Source organism: Staurois parvus, unplaced genomic scaffold (genome assembly GCF_062004578.1).
Source record: "Staurois parvus isolate SC_StPar_1 unplaced genomic scaffold, SC_StPar_1.0 ptg000457l, whole genome shotgun sequence".
NCBI lineage: Eukaryota > Metazoa > Chordata > Amphibia > Anura > Ranidae > Staurois > Staurois parvus.
Window position 1 is genome coordinate 1,646,204 of NW_028318253.1, and position 21,620 is coordinate 1,667,823.

Consider the following 21,620-nt stretch of genomic DNA (forward strand, 5'->3'; position numbering starts at 1 on the left):
CTGCATTCATCAAATGGTTCATGTGAATGGCTGCGGGTGCTCTCAGGCTCCCATTGCCTCAATGGGGCTTCCTGCCCAAAGCTAATCACAAGGAATCCTGCTGAGTCTCCCGCAGGTAATCGCAAAAGGCGGCATTCGCAAATATGAAGGGGGATTTGAGGCCCATTCATGCCATGTGTGTTGGGCTGCATTGCTCAATACATGCTCTACACCAGGGGTCTCCAAATGTTCTCAGCAAAGGGCCAGTTTATTGTCCTTCTGATTTTAGACCATGGTAATTGGGAGTAGAAAAGGTCTCAGCATCAGTGAGAGTAAACATGGCCCACCTTTGGTGTCAGTGAGAGGACTGTGCCCCAATCTCGGTGTCATTGGGAGGAACTGTGCCCTATTGTTCCTGTCATTGGAGGGAATTGTGCCCCATCGTTCGTGTCATTAGAGGGAATTGTGCCCTTCTTTGGTGTCAGTGGATGAAATAGTGCCCCAAGTGTCAGTTAAAAGCAAACCAGGGGCCACATCCAGCCTTCAGACCGCAGTTTGGAGACCCCTGGTCTAGAGCAGAGCAGAGTAGTCTACAAACATGCGGCCTGAGGGCTGGATGTGGCCCTTTGTTTGAGGAATGAGGGCCACTTAAATGATTTAGTAAATGGTCGTGGGTCACAATGAAATGAAAGTTCATAATTTCAAATAGCATAATGAACATTTTCCTCCTGCAGCTGCTGAATGCTGGCACAAGGGAGAGGAGGAGAAGCCAGATTTCAGCAGTTGCAGGAGGAAAATGGAAAGGATCGGTTCCTGTATAGGCTGCCCCTGTTGTCCCTCCTGTCCAATGTGACAGGGAGGCTGCAGTGCGCTTCTTTGGTTTGAGGTCAAGGGCTCTGAAGGCTACAGGTTGAGGGCTGCCCCTCTTCTAAGCAAACAGCATGTTTACTGCCCTTTAGGCTTCAAGGGGACCTAGACGTTTGCCAGTGACAAACATCAGAAAATTCAGCAAAAACGCACAACATGCTTTTCTGCAGCGTCTCCATTGAAGTCTATAGGACCGAAAACGCAACCTTTTGCGTTTAAAAGAGTCCCGACCCTTTCCAAAAAACGCACCGGGTGAAAACACGGAGATGGGAATGTGTCCCATAGGAAATCATGTTAAATGGACTGTAGTGCGTTTCTGCAAAACGCTGCGGAAACCGCTTAGGTGTGAACCTAGACTAAGGTGGGGGGTGGTAAAAATGCAGTTGAAACATCTATGTTTACCAACAAGTGTAAACTAAGGGTGGCCATACACTATACAATTTTCTTTTAGGTTCTCACCTAAGCATTTTGCAGAAACGCACAGCAGTCCATTTAACATGGTTTCCTATGGGACACGTTCCCATCTCCGCGTTTTCACCCGGTGCGTTTTTTGGAAAGGTTCAGGGACTTTTTTAAATGCAAAACGATGCGTTTTGGTTCTATAGACTTCAATGGTGATGCTGCTGAAAGGCATGTAGTGCGTTTTTGGTGTGTTTTTGTATGCACTTTGCCTTTTAATCTACCCATAAAAAAACCCCTAAAAACGCACTTCAGAAACGGATCAAACACAAACTGTATAGGTGTGAACCTGGCCTTAGATTTACCAAAATCCATATAATACGAGGTCAAACCTAAACAACACTTCAATTGTATCCACTTAGGCAGGTCCTTGTACTACAGAGTTAAAGGAGATTGTACAGGAAATTGTATAGTGTATGGGCAGCCTAAGACTTTACATGTGACCTTGTATGTACAAACCCATTGCACTTCTATATGCTCAAGCTCTGTGGTCTCCAAACTGCGGCACGGGGTCCATGTGTGGCCCTTTGCTTGCTTTTATCCGGCCCTTGGGGCGTTGTTCTGCCCGCCATCAGCAACAGAGGGGCACTATTCCTCCCACTGACACCAATCATGGGGCACTATTCCTCCCACTGACACCAATGATGGGGCACTATTCCTCCCACTGATACCAATGATGGAGCACTATTCCTCCCACTGACACCAGTAATGGGCCACTATTCCTCCCACTGATACCAACGATGGGGCACTATTCTTCGCACTGACACCAATGATGGAGCACTGTTCCTCCCACTAACACCAATGATCGGGCACTGTTCCTCCCACTGACACCAATGATGGGGCACTATTCCTCCCACTAACACCAATGATGAGGCACTATTCCTCCCACTGATACCAATGATGGGGCACTATTCCTCCCACTGACACCAGTGACGGGGCACTATTCCTCCCACTGACACCAATGATGGGGCACTATTCCTCCCACTGACACCAGCGATGGGGCACTATTCCTCCCACTGATACCAATGATGGGGCACTATTCTTCCCTCTGACACCAACGATGGGGCACTATTCCTCCCACTGACACCAATGATGGGGCACTATTCCACTGACACCAATGATGGGGCACTATTCCTCCCACTGACACCAATGATGGGGCACTATTCCTCCGACTGATACTAATGATGGGGCACTATTCCTCCCACTGACACCAATGATGGGACACTATTCCTCCCACTGACACCAATGATGAGGCACTATTCCTCCTACTGACACTAATGATGGGGCACTATTCTTCCCACTGACACCAATGATGGGGCACTATTCCTCCCACTGACACCAATGATGGAGCACTGTTCCTCCCACTGACACCAATGATGGGGCACTATTCCTCCCACTGACACCAATGATGGAGCACTGTTCCTCCCACTGACACCAATGATGGGACACTATTCCTCCGACTGATACTAATGATGGGGCACTATTCCTCCCACTGACACCAATGATGGGGCACTATTCCTCCCACTGACACCAATGATGGAGCACTGTTCCTCCCACTGACACCAATGATGGAGCACTGTTCCTCCCACTGACACCAATGATGGGGCACTGTTCCTCCCACTGACACCAATGATAGGGCACTATTGCTCCCACTGACACCAATGATGGGGTACTATTCTTCAACTGACACTAATGATGGAGCACTATTCCTCCTACTGACACCAATGATGGGGCACTATTCTTCCCTCTGACACCAATGATGGGGCACTATTCCTCCCACTGACACCAGTGATGCGGCACTCTTCCTCCCACTGACACCAATGATGGGGCACTATTCATCCCATTGATACCAGTGATGGGGCATTGTTTACTCCTACTGACACCAGGACATTTTCTACTCCCACTGGCCACAGTCCGGCCCCCCTAAAGTCTGACAGTGAACTGGCCCTTTATTTATAAAGTTTGGATAGCTCTGCTCTAGCTTGATAAAATCTGCTCTCTGATTGGCTGGTGTACTCCCCTCTTCCACGTTCCTTGTTCCATGATATGTGATCACCTGATATCCATTAATGATCCACACCTGGGACTCCCCTGTGCACACCTCCCTGCACCTCTCCTCCCAGCAAGTCATCACAAAGGTAGGAAAATCTCTTTAGTATTTCTGCGATTTGTGTGGAATTTCAGCGCCATTTCTGAAGACTTTATTGCTACTTGTGAAGATTTTCAACGATTTCTTGCAATTTCCATTATATTCCATGTATGTGAAATCGCAACAAAACTGCGGAAAAAGTCATCACAAAAAATCCAAAATGTTAAATATCCCTAAACACATATGCTAATATACATGTAGTGAACACAAACAATCATAAAAGAAATCCCAAAAATAACCAATACATATAAATAAAATAAAAATACAAAGAAATATATAAAAATTCTAAAATATTATCCAAATTGTAAGTCACTTGTGTCCAAAAAAAAACATTTTTGGACATTAATTTATATATATATTTTTTTGGACACGAGTGACTTACAATTTGGATAATATTTTAGAATTTTTATATATTTCTTTGTATTTTTATTTATATGTATTGGTTATTTTTGGGATTTCTTTTATGATTGTTTGGATTTTTTGTGTTGGTTTGCACTTTCAAATACACTTGTATACTTGACACCCCAAACACTGCGCATTCACCTGAGCCAGGCTGCATGGTACCACCATCCCGTGCCATCCAGATGCAATGTGTTCTTGGAAAGTAGTGCGTTCAATACTTTATCTGTGATTACAGACCATTCAAATGAATGGGCTGAAAAATCTCACCGCACTGAATCGCACAGGACTGCGTTCCTGTGCAACTCAGGAGTGAACCCGCACTAATTGTCTGCAATGACAGAGTTTCTATATTACAGGTGTTCATACAGCACTTTACATATATATTGTACAGTCACATCAGTCCTTGCGTTCGAGGAGCTTACAATCTAAGGTCCCGTACTCTCACACACTGGGGTCAGTTTATACAGCAGCCAATTAACCTACCAGCATGTCTTTAAATTATAGGGGGGCTGGAGTACCCAGAAGAAACACACAAATACAGTAAGAGCATGCAAACTCCATGCAGGTAGTGGTTGTTGGGATCTGAACCTAGGACCCCAGTGCTGCAAGGCTGTATATATCTATATTACAGGTGTTTATACAGCACTTTACAAGGAGCTTACAATCTAAGGTCCCCGTCTCACATACTAGAGCCAATTGTCAGCATGTCTTTGGAGTGTGGTAGGAAACAAGCACAGCGAGAGCATACAAACTCCATGCAGACAGCGTTTTTATTGGGGATCTGGTATCCTATTTTTATGTGTACCGGAGTACAGCAACGCACTGCCGTCCATGTCTGTACACTACATCCTGGATGCTCGGGTGGGGAAAAGGGCAACCTCATTTATGGTGAACAGGCTCAGCCACCCATATGCAAGGACCCTTTGGGGAGATTTACTTACCCCAGGTTCACACCTAAGCGTTTTTCAGAAACGCAGTACAGTCTATTTAACATGATTTCCTATGGGACAGGTTCATATCTTTGCGTTTTCATCCGGTGCGTTTTTTTTTAGAAAGGGTCATGAACTTTTTTGAACGCAAAAAGTTGCATTTCGTGCTCTATAGACTTCAATGGAAACGCTGCAGAAAAAAAACATGTAGTGCGTTTTTGCTGCATTTTTTTACAATTTTGATGCATTTTTTTTTGTGTTTTGCATTTTAATCTGCTTAGCAACAAGAAAAAAAAAAAACCCGACAAAAACGCATGTGCAAAAACCCAAGACGGACCTCAAAAAGCACTGCAGAAACGGATTAAACGCATACAGCATAGGTGTGAACCTAGCCTAAGTGAATGGGCTGCCCTAAGTGCAGTTCACCTTAATGCGTGAAAAATATGCATGTAGTTCGTTTTTGATGCGTTTTGTGTTTTAATCTGCCCAGCAACAAGTTGGGAAAAAAATCCCCATAAAAATGCAGAACGCATCAAAAAAGTGCAAAAATGCAAAAAGCACTGCTATAGATTTCAATGGAATTGCTGCAGAAATGCATGTGGTGCGTTTTTGATGTTTCAATCTGCCCAGCAACAAGTTGGAAAAAGCCCCATAAAAATGCAAAACGAGTCAAAACCGCACCGCAAAAAGCACTGCTTCTGTAGATTTCAATGGAAACGCTGCAGAAAAGTGTGTAGTACATTTTTGCCACGTTTTTGATGCATTTTGCGTTTTAAATCTGCCTAGCAACAAGAAAAAAAATGTACATGAAATGAAAAAAAATGTACATGAAATGAAAAAAAATGAACATGAAATGAAAAAAAATGAATGAGCAGAAATGGCTCAAACGCAACCAATCAGCTTCCAGGTTTAATTGCCAATGCTTAATTGAACAAGCTGAAGCTAGAAGCTGATTGGCTACCATGCACAGCTGTACCAGATTCTGAGTGCTCCAGTTTTAGTAAATCCCCTCCTTGTTTTCTATTTTGTTTTTCTATTCTATTTTTTTCCCCTCTGATCTGGGATCTGTCTGTCACTCACCGTGTTTTCTATATGTATCTGTGGCCGCTGCGACTTTCAGATGGCAGTAGTTGGGGCTTAAAGTGTCGCTAAAAGAAATGACGCAGTGTGTCGCCCTGGGAATTTCAGCAGTTGTATTCCCGAGTCCCTCTGTTTCATCATTACCAGTAGATCTGTTATGCAGTCCAGTGCATTTTTTTTTCTGCATCAAAAACGCATGGATAGTGGGTTATATGTGTTTTAATGGCCTAGTTCATACCAGTGCGGTCAGTTCCAGTGCAGAAAAAAAAGTAGAACATGCATTCTTTTCCTGAACTGTACTGGAATGCAGCAAAACGCTCCAAAAATGCCCCGGAACGCACATGTCCCTAACTATGATTAGGAATAAAAAATACACCAGAACACACCAAGAAGCATGTGTCAAAATGTGCATGCGGTACCTCACACGGACTGCGTTTCTGTGGTGTGAACCGACCCTAAGGCGTCATGTATTGGTGGATTTAGGTGACCATTTACCATCAATGATTGTGGAACTTTTTTTTTTTTTTGTGGGGAGGGGTTGTAAAGACCACACATAAGGAAATGATAGGACTTTTAGAGCCCATTCACAATTGTGCGACTTTGCGGTCCGAAGTCGCATCCCATGTTTCCCAATGAGTACCATTTGCATCCGTGCAACTTCAAGTTGCAGCGACTCGAAAGTAGTTCCTTCACTACTATGGTCCGACTTTCATGTGACTTGAGGGCCATAGACTTCAATGTAAACTCTCCAAAGTCGCATGGAAGTTGCACCTAAAAGATACACATGCACCTTATGCGTGACTTTGTACAGGACAAACAGTCATCCTAGGTCAAAGCCCAAACTTAGTGCAATTTTCCCACGTGACGGAATCGCAAAAAAACCATGCCTTTACAAAAACGCTTGTAGCTTGTTACCCAGAAATGATGCAGAAAAGCATGTAGTGCATTTTTTATGCGTTTTGCATTTTAATCTACTTGACGAGAAAAAAAACCTGCAAAAAATGCATGTGCAAAATGGACCGCAAAAAGCACTGCAGAAATGGATCAAATGCAAGCTGCATAGGTGTGAACCTAGCCAATGTAAATGGGCTGCCCTAAGTGCAATGCGCCTTAACGCGTGAAAAATGTGCAAGAAATGCATGTAGTGCGTTTTAATCTGCCCAGCAACAAGTTGGAAAAAAAACCATAAAAACGCAAAACGCGACAAAAATTCGTGCAAAAATGCAAAACACACCACAAAAAGCACTGCTTCTATAGACTTCAGTGGAATTGCTGCAGAAGTGCATGAAGTGCGTTTTTTGATGTGTTTTAATCTGCCCAGTAACCAGTTGGAAAAAAAAATTATAGAAATGCAAAACGCATTAAGACGTGCAAATATGCAAAACGCACTGCAAAAAGCACTTCTATAGACTTCAGTGGAATTGCTTCAGAAGTGCATGAAGTGCGTTTTTGATGTGTTTTAATCCACCCAGCAACAAGTTGGAAACCCCCCCCCCCCCCCATAAAAATGCAACACATAAAAAACACATGCAAAAATGCACTGCAAAAATCTGTGCAGCAAAAAGTTTGAAAAAAAACCATAAAAATGCTGAACGCATCCAAAACGCGTCAAAAACGTGCAAAAATGCAAAACGCACCGCAAAAACATTGCTTCTATAGACTGCAGTGGAATTGCTGCAGAAGTGCATGAAGTGCGTTTTTGATGTGCTTTACTCTGCCCAGCAACAAGTTGGAAAAAAACCCATAAAAATGCAAAACGCGGCAAAAATGCAAAACGCACTGAAAAAAAGCACTGCTTCTATAGACTTCAGTGGAATTGCTTCAGAAGTTCATGAAGTGCGTTTTGATGTGTTTTAATCTGCCCAGCAACAAGTTGGAAACCACCCCCCTCCATAAAAATGCAAAACACATAAAAAACACATGCAAAAACGCACCTTAAAAATGCATGAAAAATGTGCAAGCAATGCATGTAGTGCTTTTTAATCTGTGCAGCAACAAGTTCGAAAAAACCCATAAAAATGCAAAACGCATCCAAAATGTGTCAACGTGCAAAAATGCAAAACGCACCGCAAAACACTGCTTCTATAGGCTGCAGTGGAATTGCTGCAGAAGTGCATGAAGTGTGTTTTTGATGTGTTTTAATCTGCCTAGCATCAAGTTGGAACCCCCCCCCCATAAAAATGCAAAACACATAAACACATGCAAAAATGCGTGAAAAATGTGCAAGAAATGCATGTAGTGCGTTTTAATCTGCCCAGCAACAAGTTGGAAAAAACCCATAAAAATGCAAAACGCATCCAAAACGCGTCAAAAACGTGCAAAAATGCAAAACGCACCGCAAAAAGCATTGCTTCTATAGACTGCAGTGGAATTGCTGCAGAAGTGCATGAAGTGCGTTTTTGATGTGTTTTAATCCGCCCAGCAACAAGTTGGAAAAAAACCCCATAAAAATGCAAAACGCCTACAAAACACATGCAAAAATGTGTGAAAAATGTGCAATAAATGATTGTAGTGCATTTTAATCTGCCCAGCAACAAGTTGGGGAAAAAAAACCTATAAAAATGCAAAACGCGTCAAAAAAGTGCAAAAATGCGAAACGCACTGCAAAAATGCGTGAAATGTGCAAAAAAAAAAGCGAGCGTACACGCGCTCCCACTATACTCAGGTGCAATCGGAGCCTAAGGCTAGTGCCACACTGCACCCTATATGTCATTTTTGATTTGCACCCCCCCCCCCATAATGAAGTGAACCTAGGTTCAGGGAGGCACCCCATGGTGAATGCAGGCTGGTGTTGGGCATGGACCGGCGGCTTTGATGAAAGGCACACATGAGCTGCGTTGCCGTGTTCCGGTGTCACTGGCTCCCCTCCCAGCAGCTTCATTTGCATTCAGCTGTGCGATCGCCTGGTGGCTCGCCGTGCCGGCTCTTACCTTGGTCTGATGCGTCTGTATTTGGGGAAGAAAATGACACAGTTTTATTTGGCTTTCATTTCTGCTCTCTGAAGAGTCAGGACATTGCTTTTTGCTCGGCGGCTTCACTTCAAAGGCTGCGCTTGTTTTGGGCTCAAGAAATATGTGATTTAAAATAATATTTTTTTCCTTTCCTGTGATTTACCAGTAAACACTTCAGAGGGTGCGGGATTCCAGAACCTGGTTGGGTGTTTTAACTCCTTTTCATAAATTTCAAGAAATCTAGAGGCCTCCAGTGGCTGCCGAAAGCATGCACCCTGCTGCAGACTTCTGGAGGTGAGTCGGGCTGCTGAGAGGAGTCACAAGACTGCCTGCAGCTCAATTAACAGAGAGAACTCAGACGAAACATACAAATCAGCTCTAAAAATGTTTTGTAGTTTATTAAATATATTCATAGCATATGCCACGCGGCACTCTATATACTGTAGGCCAGGGGCGGACTGACCACTCATGGGGCCCCCGGGCAATAGGGGGTTATGGGGCCCTTGTGTCCTTGCCCACACTCAAAACTCGCCTTAAAAAGTACCAGGGGCATTTCATGGGGCCCCCTACTGACCCCGGGCCCTCGGGCAGTGCCCGAGTGCTCGAATGGTCAGTCGGCCCCTAATTCATAGCATATGCCACGCGGCACTCTATATACTGTCAGGGGCGGACTGACAACTCATGGGGCCCCCGGGCAATAGGGGATCATGGGGCCCCTGTGTCCTTGCCCACACTCAAAACTCACCAAAAAAAGGTACCAAGGGCATTTCATGGGGCCCCCTACTGACCCCAGGCCCTCGGGCAGTGCCCGAGTGCTCGAATGGTCAGTCCACCCCTAATTCAAAGCATATGCCACGCGGCACTCTATATACTGTAGGCCAGGGGTGGACTGACAACTCATGGGGCCCCCGGGCAATAGGGGATCATGGGGCCCCTGTGTCCTTGCCCAAACTCAAAAAAGCCTATGAAAAAGGTACCAGGGGCATCTCATGGGCCCCCTACTGACCCCAGGCCCTCAGGCAGTGCCCGAGTTTCCAAATGGTCAGTCCGCCCCTGCTGTAGGCAGAGAGTCTTGTGACTCCTCTCAACAGCCTTAAAGGGTAAGTTCACCTTTTCACCAAAAAATTAAAAGGTGGGCTAACTCCAAATATCTTGGTGTTCGCTGCACATAGTGTCTGTAATGCCAGGTGCTGCCAGTGTAGCGGCCCGTACTCCGCAATACACAGCCCTGGAGTGAGGATCCATCATAATGCATGCTATGGCAATAGCTCATTGGCCAGCAAAGCTATGTGACCGTGCTGACCAATGAGAGGTGCAGCTGAGGCTTCTTCCTCCAGTAAGAAAGAAGAGCTGCTGGATCGCTAGCACAGTCACGTGGTCGCACGACCAATGAACGCTTGTCACTGCCAGCATTTTGATGGATACTCTTTGGAGGTTTGTATTACGGTGTACAGACCAGGGCCGGACTGACAACTCATGGGGCCCCCGGGCAATAGGGGATCATGGGGCCCCTGTGTCCTTGCCCAAACTCAAAAAAGCCTATGAAAAAGGTACCAGGGACATCTCATGGGGCCCCCTACTGACCCTGGGCCCTCGGGCAGTGCCCGAGTTTCCAAATGGTTAGTCCGCCCCTGGTACAGACTGCCACACCAACAGCACAGGGCGGGTGCAGTGGGGTCTGGAGGGGTGGCCAGGATAGTTGGAGTTATTTCACCTTTTTATTTTTTCATAAAAAGGTGAAGTCGCCCTTTAAGGGCTCATGTAGACGGGGCGTTTGGAAAACTCTTCTGACCGCTAGAAACTGCTAGAAAATGCAGGATAAAAAAAAAAAACACAGTTTAGCTGCGTTTGCATACCACGTTTATTTGCGTTTAGAAGTGTTTTTAATAGATAACCTCAGGAGACCTTCCCAAATGCCCAGAATGCTCTGAAAAACAGTAAATAATTAACTATTTCAGACATTTTGAGAGAAATAGAGAGAGCAGAAGCAGAGAGAGCAGTATGTGTTGAGATGACCTGTCTTTTCTGGTTGTATTCACTATGGATCCCATCATGAGCATAATGCGGCACGTTCTACCATTGCTTCCTTCACGCGAAACCTGGAACTGACTGCGCTGGTGTACCGGGTCCATTTGAATACCTGGAAAACGCTTCTAAGCGAAAACGCTTATAAACACGGTTAACCACGTTTACAAGCGTTTGAAAAGTCGGTAAAATCTACTCCTGAACACAAGTTTGGTGCGTTCAAAAACACGGCTTTAAACTCAACTGCCTGTAAATGACTGTAAACAACGATGTGTACATGGACACAGGAAAACATTAGGGAAAAAATGCAGAAAAGCTCCTGAACAGGGGCGGACTGACCATTTGGAAACTTGGGCACTGCCCGAGGGCCCAGGGTCAGTAGGGGGCCCCATGAGATGCCCCTGGTACCTTTTTCATAGGCTTTTTTGAGTTTGGGCAAGGACACAGGGGCCCCATGATCCCCTATTGCCCGGGGGCCCCATGAGTTGTCAGTCCGTTCCTCCTCCTGAACGTCCGTTTAGCAGCTGCATTGTACAGTGGGCTCTGAGGAAGAGGTACAATCCCGAAACGCGCCAGCCACCAGCTATCCAGAGGTTCACAATCCCCCACCAGACCACCTTCAGGGGTTCCTGGACCACTTTACATCCCTTGCAACATTTTGATCTGATTATATTTCTCTTGTATTGTACAATTTATAAATAAATCTCATTTTTAAGGTAATGCATTAGGCCTGTGCTGTGTAGTTTTGTGATAGAAATAATACACCTTGTATGGAGGTGTGTCTTTAATAAGTCATATGGTAAAACAATAATAAATAACCAGCCTGTGGCTTTAGGAAGCCAGGTTCCAAGATGGACGGCCTGTCCGCTCAGAGGGAAGCAGTGGAGTAGAATGCCTGTCAGTGCAGGGACCACGTTTACCCGACGTCCCAGCGTCCTGGATGACGTCACCACGATGTGGAGAGACAGAGGGGGGGAACTCTTGCTGGAGCCGCAGCTTTAGAAGGAAGAGGCCGGTTGCTGGGACAACATGTTTCGCGCGCATGCGCTTTGTCAAGTCTCTTGACAACTTGAGACTTGACAAAGCGCATGCGCGCGAAACATGTTGTCCCAGCAACCGGCCTCTTCCTTCTAAAGCTGCGGCTCCAGCAAGAGTTCCCCCCCCTCTGTCTCTCCACATTGTGGTGACATCATCCAGGACGCTGGGACGTCGGGTAAACGTGGTCCCTGCACTGACAGGCATTCTACTCCACTGCTTCCCTCTGAGCGGACGGGCCGTCCATCTTGGAACCTGGCTTCCTAAAGCCACAGGCTGGTTATTTATTATTGTTTTACCATATGACTTATTAAAGACACACCTCCATAGAAGGTGTATTATTTCTATCACAAAGCTACACAGCGCCTGGCTCCTGTTCATACCTCCCACAAACCGATGTGTTTTTACCATGGCAGCAGTGAGTTTTTTCCCCACCAATCATAGTTGACATATACCATTCACTTATTTCCTTTGGGACACATCTGTGCGCTTTTATCCAGACCATTAGGCCTGTGCGCCTTCTTTTTGTTTCTTATATGCAGTCTACATGAGCCCTAAGGCTGCTGACAGGAGTCACAAGACTCTCTGCAGCTTATTGTCTGTTCCTACAATATGTTGTTCTGCCATGTAGTGGCCACAATGACATAAAGATGTATATTACCCACTTGCCCTCCTGAGGATTTACCCCCCTTAATGACCAGGCCTCTTTTTGCTACTCGGCGCTGCACTAATGCAACTGATAATTGCGCGGTCATGCAACGCGGCACCCAAACGAAATTTACGTCCTTTTTTTCACACAAATAGGGCTTTCTTTCGGTGGTATTTAATCACCTGTGCGCTTTTTATTATTCACGCTATGAGGAAAAAAAGGCCAAAAAATTTTAAGAAAAACAATATTTTTTACTTTCAGCTATAAAAAATATATAGTAAACTCAAAGTTGGTTATAAATTTAGGCCAAAATGTATTCTGCTCCTCGTTTTGGTAAAAAAAAAATCCCAATAAGTGTATATTGATTACTTTGTGTGAAAGTTATAGCGTCTACAAACTATGGTATAGATAATGGAATTTACGCCTTTTTTTGCTATACAGCGCTGCGCTAGTTTAACGGACAATTTTGCGATCATGCAATACGGTACATAAATGAAATTTACATCCTTTTTTTTCCCACAAATTGAGCTTTCTTTTGGTGGTATTTTATCCCCTGTGCGTTTTATTTTTTGCGCTATAAAAAAAAGGACTGACAGTTTTAAAGAAAAAAATTTATATTTTGGACTTTTTGCTATAAAACATATCCAGTAAAAATCAAATTTAGTCATAAATTTCAGCCAAAATGTATTCTGCTACATGTCTTTGCAAAAAAAAAAAAATCCCAATCCCAAAATTAATTGGTTTATGTGAAAGTTATAGCGTTTACAAATGATATACAGTCAGGTCCATAAATATTGGGACATCGACACAATTCTAACATTTTTGGCTCTATACACCACCACAATGGATTTGAAATGAAACGAACAAGATGTGCTTTAACTGCAGACTGGCCACTTTAATTTGAGGGTATTTACATCCAAATCAGGTGAACGGTGTAGGAATTACAACAGTTTGCATATGTGCCTCCCACTTGTTAAGGGACCAAAAGTAATGGGACAGAATAATAATCATAAATCAAACTTTCACTTTTTAATACTTGGTTGCAAATCCTTTGCAGTCAATTACAGCCTGAAGTCTGGAACGCATAGACATCACCAGATGCTGGGTTTCATCCCTGGTGATGCTCTGCCAGGCCTCTACTGCAACTGTCTTCAGTTCCTGCTTGTTCTTGGGGCATTTTCCCTTCAGTTTTGTCTTCAGCAAGTGAAATGCATGCTCAATCGGATTCAGGTCAGGTGATTGACTTGGCCATTGCAGAACATTCCACTTCTTTCCCTTAAAAAACTCTTTGGTTGCTTTTGCAGTATGCTTTGGGTCATTGTCCATCTGCACTGTGAAGTGGCGTCCAATGAGTTCTGAAGCATTTGGCTGAATATGAGCAGATAATATTGCCCGAAACACTTCAGAATTCATCCTGCTGCTTTTGTCAGCAGTCACATCATCAATAAATACAAGAGAACTAGTTCCATTGGCAGCCATACATGCCCACGCCATGACACTACCACCACTATGCTTCACTGATGAGGTGGTATGCTTAGGATCATGAGCAGTTCCTTTCCTTCTCCATACTCTTCTCTTCCCATCACTCTGGTACAAGTTGATCTTGGTCTCCTCTGTCCATAGGATGTTGTTCCAGAACTGTGAAGACTTTTTTAGATGTTGTTTGGCAAACTCTAATCTGGCCTTCCTGTTTTTGAGGTTTACCAATGGTTTACATCTTGTGGTGAACCTTCTGTATTCACTCTGGTGAAGTCTTCTCTTGATTGTTGACTTTGACACACATACACCTACCTCCTGGAGAGTGTTCTTGATCTGGCCAACTGTTATGAAGGGTGTTTTCTTCACCAGGGAAAGAATTCTTCGGTCATCCACCACAGTTGTTTTCCGTGGTCTTGTTTTTTTTTTGGGTGAGGGGATGGGAAAAGTGCCAATGATTATGAGATTATTATTTGATTGGCTGGGGGTTAAAGTGCAACTGAGCACCAATGATTGTGTTTTTTTGGGAGGGGGGGGATAAAGTGCCAATGACCACAAACGCTGATTTATTTAAGGTTGTAGGAGGTAATTAATGTGCCAGTGACTACCAATGATTGTGCAATTGATTTTCAAGTTCCACTGACTTCCAATAAAAGTGGAATTTTTTTTTGGGGGGGGGGCAGAAATTACAGTACCACCAGTGATTGTGGGATTGTCTTTTTTTTTCAAAGGTGTGTGTGTATGTGGGCAGTTGACGCATTTTGCTTTTTGGGGGGCTAATAGGAAAGTGTGACAGTTCTGTTCATCTACTGTGACTTTGATATGACTCTAATGCGACTTTGATGCAACTTGAGTGCCAGAGAGTGTAACGTCACGCCAAAGTCGCACTACATGAACAGAACTGTCATACTTTCCTATTAGCCAAAAAGAAATGCGACTTTGGACACCACTTCCTGCATTACTTTGATGCTACTTCAGTGCCAGAGAGTGTAATGTTGCATCAAAGTTGTACTACATGAACAGAACTGTCGTACTTTGCTATTGGGGTCAGTTTTTTCATCAGTTCACGCCAGTTTTTTCATCAGTTCACGCCAGTTTTTTCATCAGTTCACGCCAGTTTTTTCATCAGTTCACGCCAGTTTTTTCATCAGTTCACGCCAGTTTTTTCATCAGTTCACGCCAGTTTTTTCATCTGTTCACGTCAGTTTTTTCATCTGTTCACGTCAGTTTTTTCATCTGTTCACGCCAGTTTTTTCATTAGTTTACATGTTTTTTGTCCGTTCCGTTTTTTTTATCGGAAGAAAAATAGGGTTTTCTTCCGTTCAAAAAAAAAAACGGATGTCAACAGTTACTGACATTAACGGATGTAAACAGACGATTATCCGTTTACATCCACTAGTCCATAGAAATACATGGGTGTCCGTTTTTTCAAACGGACAGGTGAAAAACAGACATACGGAACGCCCGTGTGAAAGGGGCCTTAGCCCAAAAAAAATCACATTTTTGTTGTGGATCCATTGAAGTCTATTACATGCAAAACGCAATTTGCTGGGGGGGAAAAAAAACCCAGAAGTGGACTATTTCCATAGAAAATCATGTTAAATGGACTGTAGTGCAATTCTTCAAAACGCATAAGTGTGAACCAGGTCTTAGAAATACCAAATGTTGAGTCTTTTTCATTTGATACAAAAAAAAAAGCAAAAATAAAACATCCAGTGGTTATTAAAGACTGCCAAAAGAAAGTTCTATGGTTCTAGTGCTGCATGACAGAGTAGCTGTAGTTAAACTATCAGGCAGGGGCGGACTGACAACTCATGGGGCCCCTGTGTCCTCGCCCAAACTCAAAAAAGCCTATGAAAAAGGTACCAGGGGCATCTCATGGGGCCCCATACTGACCCTGGGCCCTTGGGCAATTTCCAAATGGTCAGTCCACCCTTGCTATCAGGGTACTGAAAACTGTCCTGGTTATGAAGGGGTGTATATAGGCTGGTACTCAAGTGGTTAGATAGCACAGACAGCACCGACTGAACGCCCTGTGTCGATTAGCTTAATTTGGTATTTTAATAAACCTATGCACAATCGTACGCACCGCCGCGATTGAGCACATCCTTTATTTTTGCATCCGGGAGATTTGGGAACAATAATGCCTCTAAATTGGATTTCTCGCTAACGGCGAACTCTTTCAGCTCACAAGGCTGTCAATCGTTGGAGAACGAAGAGGCATCTGCTGTAGATCTCATTTGATATATGAAATTCCATTCCGGTTTTACCCTCGTGCTGACCTCTGCAGCTGCAACCAGGGACCCCCAGAGCCGCGCGGTCACTCACGAGCCCCGCCGCCTCGCTGTTAATAAGACGCAAACAGCAAAAAACAAGTACTTTGTTTCACAGAAGCCGCTCGTCGCCGGCGTTCCACTATAGATGCCAACAGCCTTATAATAACCCAAACTTCCATGAGCGCAGAGACTGAATGTCAGGGGTGACTCGGGCTGCTTCCACTATCCGCTCTATAATTAATGCCGACTGAACTCCGAATCCCTCTTCACATTGACCTCTCTTGGAGCTGCAAAGGATTCTGGGAGATGGGAGTGCTGACCTCGCTATGTTAATCCCGCATTGCCATGAAAGCAAAAGTTCCAGCTAGCCTGCCTGGATCATTTGAATAGGATGTGTAATAACAGCATGCCATCTTCAAGGTGTGCGGGACCGGAGGGGCTCCTTGATCTAAGGTATGGATGGACCTCCCCGGCAGTTTCCGAATCCCAGAGCATCAATTATTCTTCTTGCTGCATTGTATATGGAGGTGTCAAGAAAAAAAACAACAACCAATCAACAGTAACTTATGCATTTGTAATAAATATGCAAACATGAGCTTATGTCATACAAGTGCTGAGCTAGTAGCTGCAGCTTCTTCAAGCGATTATTAAATCCAAAAGCAAACATTTATAATACTGTAGCTTACCAATTTTTAGTTGTGTTGGTTGCATTTGTTTTCTTTTTAGGATTTCTTGCCTTTATTTTCACCTAGCAGTTCTGCCAGTAAGTTTGTTGTTTTTCAACAGAACAAGCTGTCCAGCAGATGTAGCAGGGTTGAGTCAAACCATTTACAACTGTCAGGGGTGCTTACAATGATCCGCTTTTATTTATATACTGTATGTTATTATTATTATTATTATACAGGATTTATATAGTGCCAATGGTTTGCTCAGTGCTTACAATATGTAAAACTGTATCCCAGAAAAAAAAAATCTGCTGTAACTGCTTAGCTGGAGTTTGGCTTCAGTTTGTAGTGCTTCTAAATCTGCAATACTCCCCCCAGATTGACAATGCTGCTGTCCAAAGGTGCTCCCTGTGCTCATTCATCCAGAGTGGAGGCACTCTGATAGAGAAGGGGTGTGACTAGGCAGATGACCAGGGGGAAAAGCCTAAAAAAAGAAAACTAATGCAGCAACCACATCTTATGATTAGTAAGCTGCAATATAATACATTTTTGGTTTGAAAATGTAAAGCTGAAGTCCAGGCAAATGCAAACGTCTTGATAAAAAGCAGCATAAATACTAAAATTGGCTGGGCATTGACCTTCTGCAGTCTACTGTACAGCAGAGCTTATATGGGGGGAGGGTGAAGCAGCAAAATGAGCCAATTAAGTGTGCTGCAGTGTGGGCAGCATGCTGATAGGAGGAGAGAGCAGAGTTTTTGAGAGATGAGCTCATGAGTTTGTTGTAAGTAAAAGTGAATCTGCAATAGAGAGGGATTAGGTCCCTTTTCCTGCCAGACAGGGCTACACTGTGAGGTAGAGCTGTGTGAATCTCAGGACTGGATGGACACAAATACAGAAGATTTGGAAAGTACACCAGCTTCCTATATAATATGTGCTTCTTCTATGTATTTAGCTGGGCACGTCTGCTTTAAGAGAACTAGTCATGTGTGGGATCATGAAATGGTCTAAACATTTAGTATGAAATGAATATAAAAGTGCGTGGGTTAAAAAAAGATGGGGGGGGGGGGGACCTCCTGCGCTACCAGAGGGCTGAGAACCCCACCTAGTGGCTGCAAACACCTGACTATTATCAAAATAGTGAGCCAAATAAATAAATGAATTAGTGTTGTGCTACTTAACAAATAGGTAAATGAACAGAATAGTGTGCAGAGTGGAAATATACCCCTGGTAAATTAATACAATAAATGCTAATGGAACAACAAGTGTGGAAGCAATGATGAGTGTACCAAATGGCAGCAGGGGTAAAAATGTGGCCAAAAATGGTAAATGCACACAATAAGGTGTGCGCTACTCAATAAACATAGAATAAATAATGTGCAAAATGGAAATGTACCCCAGATAAATGAATATAATGAATGCTAAAGAAGCAACAAGTGTGGAAGCAATGATGAGTGTAACAAATAGCAACAGGGGTAAAAATGTGGCCAAAAATGGTAAATGCACACAATAATAACATGTGAACCAGCAAGTGAATAAGTGGTCAATAGATATAAATATGTGTATATACGGTATATGATATAAATAAATAAATAGTCCCAAAAACCATCAAAACCAGTGAATCTTCGACACAAGCTGTGATCACTGGAAACGGGCAATCCTTCACCAGCCAGCGTGTGGGCTCACCTTCCAATTTCCGTCCTACGCGTTACGTCATGAGACTTCATCGGGGCTCCTCATAAGTGCTGGGTTACTTATTAAAATATATAACAGTATATACAAATCCCTTATTGAGCTTTAGATTCTTTGTCTGGGTCAGATGTCACTTGATGGTTGCTTTCCTGCCAACCACTTATCCCACCCCACCACACACACTCCTAAACACAAGATGTCAGGTAAGGAGACGGTGCGAGAGGTAAGGTGGGAGACGGTGCAACAGGTGAGCTGAGCTGGTGGGACAGCGCGAGAGGTCAGGTGGGGAGACGGCGCAAGAGGTAAGCTTGGGAGACGGTGCGAGAGGTCGGGTGGGGAGACGACACGAGAGGTCGGGTGGGGAGATGGCACGAGAGGTGGGGTGGGGGAGACGGTGCGAGAGGTCTGGAGGGGAGACGGTGCGAGAGGTCTGGAGGGGAGACGGTGCGAGAGGTCTGGAGGGGAGACGGTGCGAGAGGTCTGGAGGGGAGACGGTGCGAGAGGTCTGGAGGGGAGACGGTGCGAGAGGTCTGGAGGGGAGACGGTGCGAGAGGTCTGGAGGGGAGACGGTGCGAGAGGTCTGGAGGGGAGACGGTGCGAGAGGTCTGGAGGGGAGACGGTGCGAGAGGTCTGGAGGGGAGACGGTGCGAGAGGTCGGGAGGGGAGACGGTGCGAGAGGTCGGGAGGGGAGACGGTGCGAGAGGTCGGGAGGGGAGACGGTGCGAGAGGTCGGGAGGGGAGACGGTGCGAGAGGTCGGGAGGGGAGACGGTGCGAGGGGTGGGGGAGAGGGTGCAAGAGGTGGGGTGGGGGAGACGGTGTGAGAGGTCGGGAGAGGGAAGACGGTGTGAGGAGTGGGGGAGGCGAGAGGTGGGGTGGGGGAGACGGTGCGAGAGATGAGGTGGGAGAAGGTGGGGGAGACAGTGCGAGAGATGAGGTGGGAGAAGGTGGGGGAGACAGTGTAAGAGGTAGGGAGGGGAGACGGTGGGGGAGACAGTGTAAGAGGTAGGGGGGGGAGACGGTGCGAGAGGTGGGGTGGGGGAGACGGTGCGAGAGGTCGGGAGGGGAGACTGTGCGAGAGGTCGGGAGGGGGAGACGGTGCGAGAGGTCGGGAGGGGGAGACGGTGCGAGAGGTCGGGAGGGGGAGACGGTGCGAGAGGTCGGGAGGGGGAGACGGTGCGAGAGGTCGGGAGGGGGAGACGGTGCGAGAGGTCGGGAGGGGGAGACGGTGCGAGAGGTCGGGAGGGGGAGACGGTGCGAGAGGTCGGGAGGGGGAGACGGTGCGAGAGGTCGGTAGGGGGAGACGGTGCGAGAGGTCGGTAGGGGGAGACGGTGCGAGAGGTCGGGAGGGGGAGACGGTGCGAGAGGTCGGGAGGGGGAGACGGTGCGAGAGGTCGGGAGGGGGAGACGGTGCGAGAGGTCGGGAGGGGGAGACGGTGCGAGAGGTCGGGAGGGGGAGACGGTGCGAGAGGTCGGGAGGGGGAGACGGTGCGAGAGGTCGGGAGGGGGAGACGGTGCGAGAGGTCGGGAGGGGGAGACTGTGCGAGAGGTCGGGGAGAGGGTGCAAGAGGTGGGGTGGGGGAGACGGTGTGAGAGGTCGGGAGAGGGAAGACGGTGTGAGGAGTGGGGGAGGCGAGAGGTGGGGTGGGGGAGACGGTGCGAGAGATGAGGTGGGAGAAGGTGGGGGAGACAGTGCGAGAGATGAGGTGGGAGAAGGTGGGGGAGACAGTGTAAGAGGTAGGGAGGGGAGACGGTGGGGGAGACAGTGTAAGAGGTAGGGAGGGGAGACGGTGCAAGAGGTGGGGTGGGGGAGACGGTGCGAGAGGTGGGGTGGGGGAGACGGTGCGAGAGGTCGGGAGGGGGAGACGGTGCGAGAGGTCGGGAGGGGGAGACGGTGCGAGAGGTCGGGAGGGGGAGACGGTGCGAGAGGTCGGGAGGGGGAGACGGTGCGAGAGGTCGGGAGGGGGAGACGGTGCGAGAGGTCGGGAGGGGGAGACGGTGCGAGAGGTCGGGAGGGGGAGACGGTGCGAGAGGTCGGGAGGGGGAGACGGTGCGAGAGGTCGGGAGGGGGAGACGGTGCGAGAGGTCGGGAGGGGGAGACGGTGCGCGAAGTGAGGTGGGAGACAGAGAAGCAAATGTCAGGTGACATCTGATTCAAGCCGAAGAGACAAATGCAAAGAAACAAAGCTAAATTAGGGACAAATATTTGCAGGTGACCTCTGACCCTTGATTCTATGACTGAGGATTAAAGTTTATTTACAGTAAATAGTTTGTTTTAGTTGAGATAGCAGTTAAAACTTCAGACAGGTTTTTTGTTTTTTTTTTTGTATCGTTAGATTTCACACACTTCCTGATCCAGAAACACATCAGGAAGTGACAGGAATTCTCTTTTAGGAGGGGGAAATTCCCACTAAACCTAGAACACACTATGAGAAAATTGGCCAAGCAATCACTGGATTGTCCAGGAAGGTGCGTATCATGATGTATCTAACAATGGTATTACTGTAACTGGTATGAAAATTCTCGACTGAAAAGGCCACCATAGGTACATACTATCGCAGTAGAAGAGGAAGTGCAGGGTCGTTGTACGCTTCTGATCATGCGCAGTTGTTTTCTATTCAGTGGTTTCTGTACAATTACTGTACATATTGAGTGAAGATCAGCCATTGTGTTAACATACGATACAAGCTTTCTAGCTTGCACCTCCCTGGTTTTGCCATCCGAACAGTCGGAATTGGCTCTCTAAAGTGCTATACTAATGATCAGATAATCCACCGATCGTTCCTTGTGTGGACATGTTTGTACAATTTTCCTATCAGATGTACAGGCCGTAAATTTTTTTTTTTCTACATGTGCTAAAAATACTGACACATCTATAGCTTTAATGTGCATTAAAAATGCACCCCAGGCCTATGCACATTGTTTGCATATTAAAGTCACATTAAAAACGCACCCCAGGCGCCAAATTTTATACATGTTCTTAACATGCCG